Source organism: Rosa chinensis, chromosome 2 (assembly GCF_002994745.2).
Source record: "Rosa chinensis cultivar Old Blush chromosome 2, RchiOBHm-V2, whole genome shotgun sequence".
Lineage (NCBI taxonomy): Eukaryota > Viridiplantae > Streptophyta > Magnoliopsida > Rosales > Rosaceae > Rosa > Rosa chinensis.
The window spans coordinates 7374859-7387072 of NC_037089.1; the positions used below are offsets into that span (position 1 = coordinate 7374859).

Here is a 12214-nt window from a genome sequence, read left to right on the forward strand (position 1 = left end):
AACCAAAAAAGCAAACCAATAACCACCCACATAATAAAAAGACCCAAAAAACAAAAACAAAAAAAAGTCGATCCCTCTTCTGTTCGAACTGGTGCTTGTAATCTCTGGCACAACTTCTGCATATATTTCAAATCACACAAACCGAGTCAATTTCTAAAAATCCAGATCAATATGAAAATGCCCAGATATACAGATCTACTAAGAGTCGAACTCATATTGAGTAGAAAGCAACAACACTGAGCAAACTGCAGATCAGTCCATTAGTTACACAAAAAACATGCAGATCAGTCCATTACTCCATTAGAACAACAAAGAAATTAAGTTCATCAACAAATGCATATGCATATCAGTCCATTAGTTGCACATAAAACATGCAACAACACATCAAGCCTTAGTAAAAAGCAAAAATAATACACTAGTAATAGCTATTGCTAAAAGTGTTCAACATCAAGCATATAGAAACAGGGATGTAGAAAAAGAAAAAACACACCTATATAGACTATGATTAGCTTCAAAGGAGATGATGAACTGAGAACCTCAAGAAGTCCAGGTCCATTGGGTTTTAGCTTGGACGACTCATCTGTAGCAAGGTTAACTACCAATCATCAAACATGAAAACTAGTGCATAAGTTACACAAGTACAACCAACTGATCATATAACCAGATAATAAGCATGCAAAAAGACTGTCATAATGATAGAGGATGACATTCGGTTATGATAATTTGTGTCATGAATCATGACATATCATTAAGTTGTTGAATCTGCAGTACTAATTGGTGAATAGATAACATCTAGAATGAAAGTACGATGACAAAATGAGAGATGTCAATTGCAGAGTAAATATTACCTTCAAGTTGGATTGTTTTAGAAAAGCCTCAGTGCGGTCTGAACTCAGAGTAGATATACTCTGCTGGGCATCAACACCTAAACATAAAACAAAAGTAAAATCTAGTTACTGACTTAATTCTCTTCTTGAAAAATGTAAACTGAAGATAGGAAAAGAAATCCAGTGACAACATATGTCTATCAGATAGTACAAAGACATCTTTTATTTTGAAACTTCAACCAATTACAGAAATAATTGAATCTCACAATGCATTTTTATAAGTAAATCACAAACTATTAGGGTGTAATGGATTGAGACGTTGGTGGGTCAACTTTGATTCACAAAATTGTACTATAGTAATCTTCCTACATCACTACATAACTTACCTTACCATCTAATCACCAGATTTATTAAAGACTTTGTATTAGTACATGCAAAAACGTGATTTGACTGAATACAAAATGAAGAGTGATTTTCAACCTTGATATGGGTCTATGGCCCAGATTTGACAATTTTCTATCACCAGCCGCATCATTCCTGAATAGCAATTAACAAAAATATTACTAGAAAGTTAAAACCTGAAGACAACTAGAGTTGGAAGAATCAAATGCCAGAACAAAAACCCAGATAGTAAGAAAAAGTCACATATCGAAAAACCCAGATTGTTCCCCATCTCCTTCATAAACCTGGAGCCCCAGTCTTGGATCTTTACAACAGATCTAATCATAACTGGATCTAAAACTAAGAAGAATAAACGATGACGATGATAACTAAGCAAGATTAAAATAATATACAAACCAACGAAAACAAGATTGAAGAGAAGAGATAGACCTGGAGGGAAAGGAGAAGCTCCCGCTGGTATTGAGACCGGAGCTTCTGAATGTCAGAGACCTATCGGGGAATGCCGTAGTCGAAATCGTTGGTGTTGTGTTTGGTGGAAGCACAATGAAATGAGAGAAGAAAGAAACGGCAGAGAAGAAAGAGAGGCGAGAAAAGTGAGAAACTGAAGGTCTGAAACGCATATATAGTGGAACCCTAGGGTTACTTAAAAGTCAAAACGACCATTCGGTTTTTTTCGGTTCGGTTCGGTTTTTGGCTGCTGAAACTGAAAACCGAACCGAACTGTTTCGGTTCAGTTCAGTTTTTTTCATTTCGGTGCGGTTTTTTTCGGTTCGGTGTTTTTCGGCTTCGGTTCGGCTTTCGGCTCGGTTTTTTTCGGTTTTCGGTTTCGCGAACCCACCCCTGGGCAGCCCTCTGGGTTGCTCTCACCTTCCACTCCTCCTCTATTTTCTTAAATTAGTTTTAGTTTTCTTTTGAGTATTTGTAGAATTTCTCACACAAACTTCAAGGATTCATCAAGAGCTACAATATTCAAGATTTAGGTATTTGTGGGAGTTGTAATTCAAGGGAAGTCATATTAGCTTCCTAGCTAATTGTGGTTACATTTGTCTTCTCTTATACATCTATAATATTTTCTCTTTGATTTTGGTATCTTTGATGTTCATAATTATGAGTTGTGAGTAATTTTTTTTATTGGGGTTTATGTTAGGGAATTTAATCCCTATGCCACGCAAGTACTAGAAATAGAGATAGAAAGAAGAATGGCTAAATACTGTTTAGTACCCTGTGGTTTGAGTCCAACATCGATTCAGTCCCTCGACTTTCAATTTCATCGAAAACACCTCTACATTATCAAAATCTCATCTAATAGGTCATTCCATCAACAATCCGTTAACTCGCTGACGAGGCATGCCATGTCAGATTATGTATGTGGGCCCCACCTATCAGGCGAAATTCTAAAATTGCCCCTACCTCTCTCCCAGCTCCAGAAGAACTCGACTTTGGCTCGAAACTCTGCATCTTCTCTCTGTCTCTCCGATCCCCACAACCTTAATTCCACCTCCCCTCACCTTCCTTCCAAAACCAACCCTTTGAATCAAATCCATCACCACCCCATGTACATAGCTTGATTACCCTCCTTATTTTCCCAAACCCCAGAGCCTAGAATCGAAAGGGGGGTTCGAATTCTAGACCATGTATTGGGAACGCGGAGGTGGGTCATCGAAAACAGAGCTCGTCGGTGAGCTGCTGGACCTCAGGCGCATCAACGATGCTGGACAAGCACCTAGAGAAGTCCTCCCCATCCACATCCAGAGCTTTGGCCAATAGTAAAGACAAAGAGAGGCTCTCTGTGCCCTCCACTTCCGCCAGAAAGTCTCAACTCGATCACCGTGCCTCCTCCGCTGCCACCGCCTCGCTCGCCAAGAACAAATGCTCCGATGGTGGGTCTCATTTTCGATGGATTTTTGTTTTGAATTGTTGGGTTTGTGAAATTTGGCTTGGTGGTTGTGGGTAGAGTGGATTTGGAGGATTTCAGTGTAATGGGTTTTGTTTCTTAGTAGCTGTACAAAGAGAGGCTTTCTGTGCCCTCCACTTCTGCCGGAAAGTCTCAGCTCAATCACCGTGTCACCGCCGCCTCGCTCGCCAAGAATAAATGCTCCAATGGTGGGTCTCATTTTCGATAGTTTTATGTTTTGAATTGTTGGGTTTGTGAAATTTGGCTTGGTTGTTGTGGGTAGAGTGGATTTGGAGGATTTTAGTGTAATGAGTTTTGTTTCTTAGTAGCTGTAATGTGCTTTAGGACTCAAGGATTTTCGCTCTTGTGTGGTGTATGATGGTAAGCAAGTATGGTGTGTGTTTGATAAAATGTGCTTAAACTGTGTAGAGATATGTTAGTTTTAGTTGATTTAGTAAGGCTGAGGGATGGGAAAAGTTGAAAGCTCATACAGAGAGAAGATGCCGAGTTCTTCTGGAGCTGGGAGAGAGGCAGGGGCAATTTTGGAATTTTACCTGACAGGTGGGGCCCACATAATCTGACATGGCATGCCTCGTCAGCGAGTTAACGGTTTTAGTTGACGGATTGTTGACGGAATGACCTATTAAATGAGATTTTGATAATGTTGGGGTGTTTTTGATGAAATTGAAAGTCGAGGGACTGAATCGATGTTGGACTCAAACCACAGGGTACTAAACAGTATTTAGCCCAAAGAAGAAATAATCAAGCCAAGAAGACAACAAGATTTAACTAGGTTCGGCCAATATCCTTACCTACGTCCTTTGAGAGTTTCACCTTCACTAATGAGATAATTACATAAGTACAAATATTACACCGCTCAAGTTTACGCCCAACCCAAGCCCTTGTATCCAATAGGATACCCCTTGTACACCCTCTCTCAACGTAGAAGATCACTCTTCCACAAGAGCTATTCACATTCTTGAACACAACTCACTTTGCTTCTTGACTTAGTTCATATATTCTCACAAGCGTACGAATCGTGTCAAGTAAGGGAAGTATTAAGCCCAAGATTATGGTACCACAAGGATTAGTGATTAACCCACAATCCTTGGGTAGTCGGAACTAGAGTCATTAAGCAAATAAAGGAAAAAGTAAAAGAACATAAATAAAAATGCTATTCTAAGGTACCAAGTCTTAGCAATGCTCGGCTTTGGTTTTCACCAAAGCCTAATCAAAACTAAGGGCCTAGTGGTGGATATGTACAAATGAGTCGAAAATTGTAGGAAGTTTTGAATTGTGAATTAACTAAATTAAACGCAACCGAAACCGAAAAGTAAACTAAACAACTAATTAACGAACAAGAAAATTAAATTTGGGTTTTCAAATTAATGGGAACATGGGAGTGTCGGGTGATTCACACTAACTCTCTTGCAAATATCGATGTCAATTTCACAAATGCATGCATTTCCTATATGTGTCGAGTCCCGTATCTAACACCGGTTAGGGCTACTAAACCAATTATCCTTTCGGTGTATTGATTATGCCGGTTAAGGCCACAATCAACTCTCTAATTTGGGCATTACGCCGGTTAAGGCCGCAATATCCAAAATTAGAGGCCTAGAGAGCAAGATAATAGAGACCCAAGCAAGCTTAGCTACAATTAAGCTAGCTAATGGTCACCACACTTAAATCCTAGATGCCATAAGACTAATAAGTTGTCAATTTATCAATCGACTATTCATCACGATTACCCACAACATAATTTCAAAGGTTGACAAAGCCTAGAAACATGCTTCTAAGGACCAATAAATTCAGATTTAAAGCATACACAATGGAAATTGCATTTATTAAAATTAAAGCATCAATATTTATACAAGATGAGTTGGAGCTTCACAACCCTAACTCCCAAAATTGAACTACTCACTATCCATAGTCAAATACATCATCAATAGCAAATAAAATTATAAAATAGATAATAAGGAAGAGATGTGAGAGTTAGCTTGGTCACTTTTAGCTATGAGCTAGTATGAACCAAGTAATTTCTTCACCCAACTACTCAAAATAGAGATGTGGTGCTGTTAATGATGATTCTTTGAAGCTTGAGTGAGAAATCCTCCAAATACCCAAAAGAAAACTAAACAAAATAAGACAAATGGAAGGGAAGGAGGGAGAGGGCAGTAGCCCTCCCCAAAGTTGCTGTGCGGCGCTGTTGGTGGTCTACTGGTGTCCCTCCCTCGAATGAATAGGGGGTTGGTGCTATATATATAGATCAAGAGAGAGGAGAGAATAGGTTTATGAGTGGTTGATGTTGGTTCAGAAAAGGGTAAGGGAACGTGGTAACCAAATGTGGGAGAGAAGGAAGAATAAATCAATTATGCCTTTTGTTCCAAGCCCACGTGCTCTCCTTTTGTTAATTAAACAAAACAATTAAATATGTTGTTTAATTAATCATGCTTCTTTGCTGCTTCCTTACAACCCACGTGACCCACCTCTTGGTAATTAAACATAAGGGGAAATTACTGGTCACTTCCTGTACTTTTAGGGAGTCGACAGTTCAGTCCCTGCTATCCTAATTTCGACAAGTTACTCCTCAGACTTTCAAATCTCACACAATTTGGTCCAAAATGACTATTTTCCCCCTCCCTTCCTCTTTTTGTTTTTTATTTTTCTCTCCTCTCCCCTCCTTTCTTCTAAAATTCATAATTAATTCATACGAACTCCGATATTTGCGTTCCATATATGTACGAGATCCTATCGATGAGCTCCACAACTTTTATGAAGAAAGTTTTTCCAAATTTTGTATGTATAAAAAGTCAATTTTCACAACCGCTCCAAATAACATTCGTTTCGAAAATCCACTTTCTTCTAAAATTCATAATTAATTCATACAAAATCTAATTTTTGCGTTCCATATATGCACAAGATTGTATCAACGAGCTCTACAACTTTCATGGAGAAAGTTGTTCCAAATTTTGTACGTATAAAAAGTCATTTTCACTATCCCCCTAAATAACGTTCGTTTCGAAAATCTCCTTTCTTCTAAAATTCATACAAACTCCAATTTTTGCGTTCCATATATGTACGAGATCGTATCGATGAGCTCTACAAATTTTATGAAGGAAGTTTTTTCAAATTTTGTATGTATAAACAGTCAATTTTCACAACCCCCCCCCCCCCCCCCCCCCAACCACAAAATAACACACACACACTCTCTCTCTCATTATGCACATTTCAACCCAAGAAATATCAAATATTTGAATTATGAATATTGAGACTATTTCATAAGTAGTTGTATGAGAAATTCGGTTTCGTATCAATTTTAGTTTCGAAATGAATGTTATTTAGGGGGGGTCGTGAAAATTGACTTTTTATACATACAAAATTTGGAAAAACTTTCTTCATAAAAATTGTAGAGATCATCGATACAATTTCGTACATATATGGAACGCAAATATCGGAGTTCGTATGAATTAATTATGAATTTTAGAAGAAAGGAGATTTTTGAAATGAACGTTATTTAGGGGGGGTCGTGAAAATTGACTTTTTATACATACAAAATTTGGAAAAACTTTCTTCATAAAAATTATAGAGATCCTCGATACGATCTCGTACATATATGGAACACAAATATCGGAGTTCGTATGAATTAATTATGAATTTTAGAAGAAAGGAGATTTTCGAAACGAACGTTATTTAGGGGGGTAGTGAAAATGACTTTTTATACGTACAAAATTTGGAACAACTTTCTTCATGAAAGTTGTAGAGCTCGTTGATACAATCTTGTGCATATATGGAACGCAAAAATCAGAGTTTGTATGAATTAATTATGAATTTTAGAAGAAAGTGGATTTTCGAAACGAATGTTATTTGGAGCGGTCATGAAAATTGACTTTTTATACATACAAAATTTGGAAAAACTTTCTTCATAAAAGTTGTGGAGCTCATCGATACGATCTCGTACATATATGGAACGCAAATATCGGAGTTCGTATGAATTAACTATGAATTTTAGAAGAAAGGAGGGGAGAGGAGAGAAAAATAAAAAACAAAAAGAGGAAGGGAGGGGGAAAATAGTCATTTTGGACCAAATTGTGTGAGATTTGAAAGTCTGAGGAGTAACTTGTCGAAATTAGGATAGCAGGGACTGAACTGTCGACTCCCTAAAAGTACAGGGAGTGACTAGTAATTTCCCCTAAACATAATGACCATTTCTTTCTTCCATTTGATTAATTCTTGACTACGATTGACCGCGTCGATACTTTTGTCTTTTTATCGAAACTCTATTTTGCTCCAATTTTGCACAATTTCTTCCGTAATCCACAACTCCTCTTATTTACTACAAAATAAATAAAAATATATTAATTACATAATAATTAATTGGAAGATTAACTTAATTCTAGCGTTTAGAACGTAATTACGCGTATAGAAATGTGTGTAATCACTTCTATACACGAAGACCCTTAGAGTTGCTCTAGACCTTTCCTTGCTTGCCTCCACACAAGCTTCATCTATTTATACCATTGATAAAAGTCTCTAGACTCACTTCATCAATGATCATACATGAATCAACCACTCTTCTCCCACATTAACTCCCTAGAAAGACTAAAAAAGGTCAAAACATGAATTTAACTATGCATTTCTTCCCAATGCATCAACTTGACCATGCATTTATACCCAAATGTATGCACTTGACCATGCACCAATTTTTCATGCATAAGTTGTCACCTTGAATACACAAACAATTAATACCATGCATTCATGCCATGCAAAATATCTCCACCAAGGAGGGATAGGCACCAAACCCAATAATCTCCCCCTCCTGACTTTAGTGGAGAGCTTCGCACCACCACTTCAATCCCTGAAGTCATCTCGATCCAAGGCACAACTTGTTATACCCACAAGCATTTCATTGGCCTTCTAGTTGTGTAGTTACACATAATCAGAGTCAATTGCATTTGTCTTAACTCCCCCTGATTCAATCAGCCAATACCATGTGTAACTGCCCCGAGACAACTATCACTTGTTGACTCTGAAGAGAGGCCTCGACTTGACCCCTTCCCTAGCAGGATTTACCTTCTCACCGTCGTCTGAAACTTGGAAACTTGTAACTGGAGCCTCTGCTATGCTCGCAGACAAGACCCGCTTCAGGTACCTGCATCCTTGTGCATACCGTTTCCATTCAACCTTCCAGGTCTAAGTTTTTCCTATCAGACGGAACATACATCCACACTTTTCTCCCTTCATTAGGACCATGCAGCCACGTGATATTTTCATAACTCCCCCTGCTGACCAACCCCTGCAGCCCTTGGAGTCTAACTGGATCAAGGATATTAAATTTCTCTGGAACCTTGGGACGTATACAACATCACCCAAAGTGCGAACCGCTCCATCAAACATCTTAATCTTCACCGTTCCAACACCCATGACACGACGCCTTGTGCCATCACCCCAAGTCACAAATCCTTGGCCTTCTTGGAATGTATCAAAATATTCTCTCCTGGAGCAAAGATGATGAGAAGAACCAATATCCAATCACGTTGAGAGCAAGTGTAATTACCTTTGGAGACTGTGAGAAATTCTCCAAAATCATTTGAAATTTGTGCTACACCAGCCATGGAGCGATCTGAGCCCTTATCATCCTTCTCTTTCAACAATGGACAATCCGACCTTATGTGTCCCTACTTCTTGCACTCGTAGCATTGCTTGCCCTTTCCCCTGCCCCTAGATTTAGACCTGCTATGTCCACTAGATCCCCTGGCAGTTGACCTTCCTCTTTGATTCTGATCATGAGCAACAAAGACGGAACATTGGGAATCATTGGCTTTCCTCTGCTTCTCGTGAGTTAAGAGAGTCGATTCCACCTCTTCCATCTTTAATGTATCCTTACCATACAAGATTGTAGTGATGATATTCTCATACGAATCGGGAAGTGAGGTAAGAAGTAGAAGGGCTTGATCTTCTTCCTCAATCTTTACATCAACTCTTGCTAGTTGATCTACCAATCCTCTGAACACATTCATGTGGTCCATCAGACTCGCACCTTCTCCCATCTTGAGCTTGTAGAGATCCCGCTTTAGATTCAACTTCGTTTGCAAGCCTTTCCCAAGATGAAGCTTCTCCATTTTCTCCCAAAGCTCAGATGCTGAATCTACATCATTAACATTATTGATAATATTGTCAGCAATATAAAGCCTAATAATGCTAACATACCTGGACTCCAACTCATCCCAATCTTCATCTGACATCTTCTCTGGCTTCACATCCTTTCCCTTCAAAGGTTTTGCAAGACCTTGTTGAACTAGGATGTCCTTCACCCTCCTTTGCCATAGAGTGAAATTTCCCTTTCCATCAAACTGCTCCACCTTGAAATGTGAGACGCTAGAACTTGCCATGCCAAATAGCCCACGACCGATAAGCTGAAGTTCTGATACCACTTGTTAGGGAATTTAATCCCTCCGCCACTTAAGTACTAGAAATAGAGATAGAAAGAAGAAATAACCAAGCCAAGAAGACAACAAGATTTAACGAGGTTCGGCCAATATCCTTGCTTACGTCCTCAGAGAGTTTCACCTTCACTAATGAGAGAATTACACAAGTACAAGATTACACCGCTCAAGTTTATGCCCAACCCAAGCCCTTGTATCCAATAGGATACCCCTTGTACACCCTCTCTCAACCTAGAAGATCACTCTACCCCAAGAGCTATTCACACTCTTGAACACAACTCACTTTACTTCTATACACGAAGACCCTTAGAGTTATTCGCACTCACTCTACCCCAAGCCAAGAAGACAACAAGATTTAACGAGGTTCGGCCAATATCCTTGCCTATGTCCTTGGAGAGTTTCACCTTCACTAATGAGAGAATTACACAAGTACAAGATTACACCGCTCAAGTTTATGCCCAACCCAAGCCCTTGTATCCAATAGGATACCCCTTGTACACCCTCTCTCAACCTAGAAGATCCCTCTACCCCAAGAGCTATTCACACTCTTGAACACAACTCAATTTGCTTCTATACACGAAGACCCTTAGAGTTATTTTAACTCACTCTACCCCAAGAGCTATTAACACTCTAGACCTCTCCTTGCTTGCCTCCACACAAGCTTCATCTATTTATACCATTGATAGAAGTCTCTAGACTCACTTCATCAATGCTCATACATGAATCAACCACTATTCTCCCACATTAACTCCCTAGAAAGATTAAAAAAGGTCAAAACATAAATTTAACTATGCATTACTGCCCAATGCATCAACTTGACCATGCATTTATACCCAATGCATGCACTTGACCGTGCACCAATTTTTAATGCATAAGTTGTCACCTTGAATGCACAAACAATTAATACCATGCATTCATGCCATGCAAAATATCTCCACCAAGGAGGGATAGGCACCAAACCCAATAGTTTAGGGTTCTGTTGCTAACCCAAATTTTTTGTAAAAGATGTTTAATATAATATAATGATGCAATTTTCATATGATGGATGCTTATATATATTTTTGTTGGGTTAAAATGTATGTTTAGGAGCATAGTCAACTCTAGGGTGTGTATTTTGAGCATGTCTAAAACGAAGTTAGAGACTTGACTCCCTCTAATTCCTAAGCTAGAAACCTTCAATTTCGTATTCGAGGGGTTATAAGTATGGTGACTTACACCCGTTGCGTGATTGCGTGGGTAGGTCGCTTAGTAGTCTAATTCTTTGATCTCTAGGCCTCTTGATATGAATTAGGGACCCTTGAACCGGCTCTAATTCATGTCAAGTGAGTTCCTACGACCCTTGAACCGGAGTAGGAATACCATGAAAGGGAATTTCGGTCCTTGAGCCTTGAACCGCCTTGGATACAACTACCGCCAAAGTAGGAAATTTGCATCTACATTAGATTAGCTTCTGACACATAAGGTTTGGGTGAAGGAACTTCCTAAGCACCCGATATTCCCATCTAATTGGTTTTCACATTTATTCATTTTTTTGCATTTTTATTAGGGCTAAATACTAGTTAGTACCCTGTGGTTTAGGTCCAAAATCAATTCAGTCCCTGAACTTCTAATTTCATCAAAAACACCTCTGCACTTTCAATTTTGATCTAATAGATCCAATTCGTTAATATTCTATTATGGGTTCAAGTTATAGTTGGATTATTTGTTGGAAAACTATTTATTTTTATTAGTAAGACTCACTCCTAAATTGACTATGCAGACCACCTCAACACCACATCATAAAACATAGGCCATATATGAGCCACATTAACAAGTTAAATAACTTAATTGTCGGAAAACTAACAAATTGGACATATTAGATCAAAATTGAAAGTGCAGGGGTGTTTTTGATGAAATTAGAAGTTCAGGGACTAAATTGATTTTGGACATAAACCACAGGGTAGTAATTTGTATTTAGTCCTTTTTATTAATTGCTTTACATTTCATTACATTTTGTTAATCTAAAATCAACTCCCAAACATTGAACTATTCCACTCATTTGTGCATATCCATCACTAGGTTCTTAGTTTTGATTAGGCTTTGGTGAAAACTAAAGCAGAGCATTGCTAAGGCTTGGTGTCTTAGATTAGCATTTCTATTTATTTTGTTTTTCTTTGTTTGCTAAGTGTCTTTAGTTACGACTACCCAAGGATTGTGGGTTAGCCACTAATCCCCGTGGCACAATAATTTTGGGCTTAATACTTCCCTATCTTGACACGATTCGAACGCTTGCGAGAGTATATGCATCAAGTCATCTATCATGCCCAACTTATCAACCGAGCTGTCGAATATCTTCCAGGATACTCCTTTAGTAAGAACATCAATTAACTGCTCCTTTGAGTTTACAAATGAAAAGCGAATAACCTTTCTGTCTAGATTTTCTTTAATAAAATGACGGTCAACCTCCACATGCTTTATTCTATCATGTTGAACTGGATTATGTGCAATTTCAATGGCAGCTGTATTATCACAACGCAAATTCATAGGCTTTTTAAGCCTCTAACCCAGGTTTTTCAGGACATTACGGATCCACAACATTTCACAGACTCCTTGTGCCATACCTCAAAATTCAACTTCTGCACTTGATAGGGCAATGACTTTTTGCT

At 38.5% G+C, this 12214-nt stretch overlaps 1 long non-coding RNA gene across 1 annotated transcript; it reads right to left on the reverse strand.

Annotated features, from left to right (window-relative positions):
• Positions 1-441: 441 nt before the first annotated feature.
• LOC112185625 lies at positions 442-1437 on the reverse strand. Its single transcript, XR_002930353.2, has 3 exons — positions 1308-1437; positions 849-925; positions 442-580 (listed from the first exon to the last, which is right to left on the reverse strand). It is a non-coding gene; the product is annotated as an uncharacterized LOC112185625 (long non-coding RNA).
• Positions 1438-12214: the final 10777 nt, after the last annotated feature.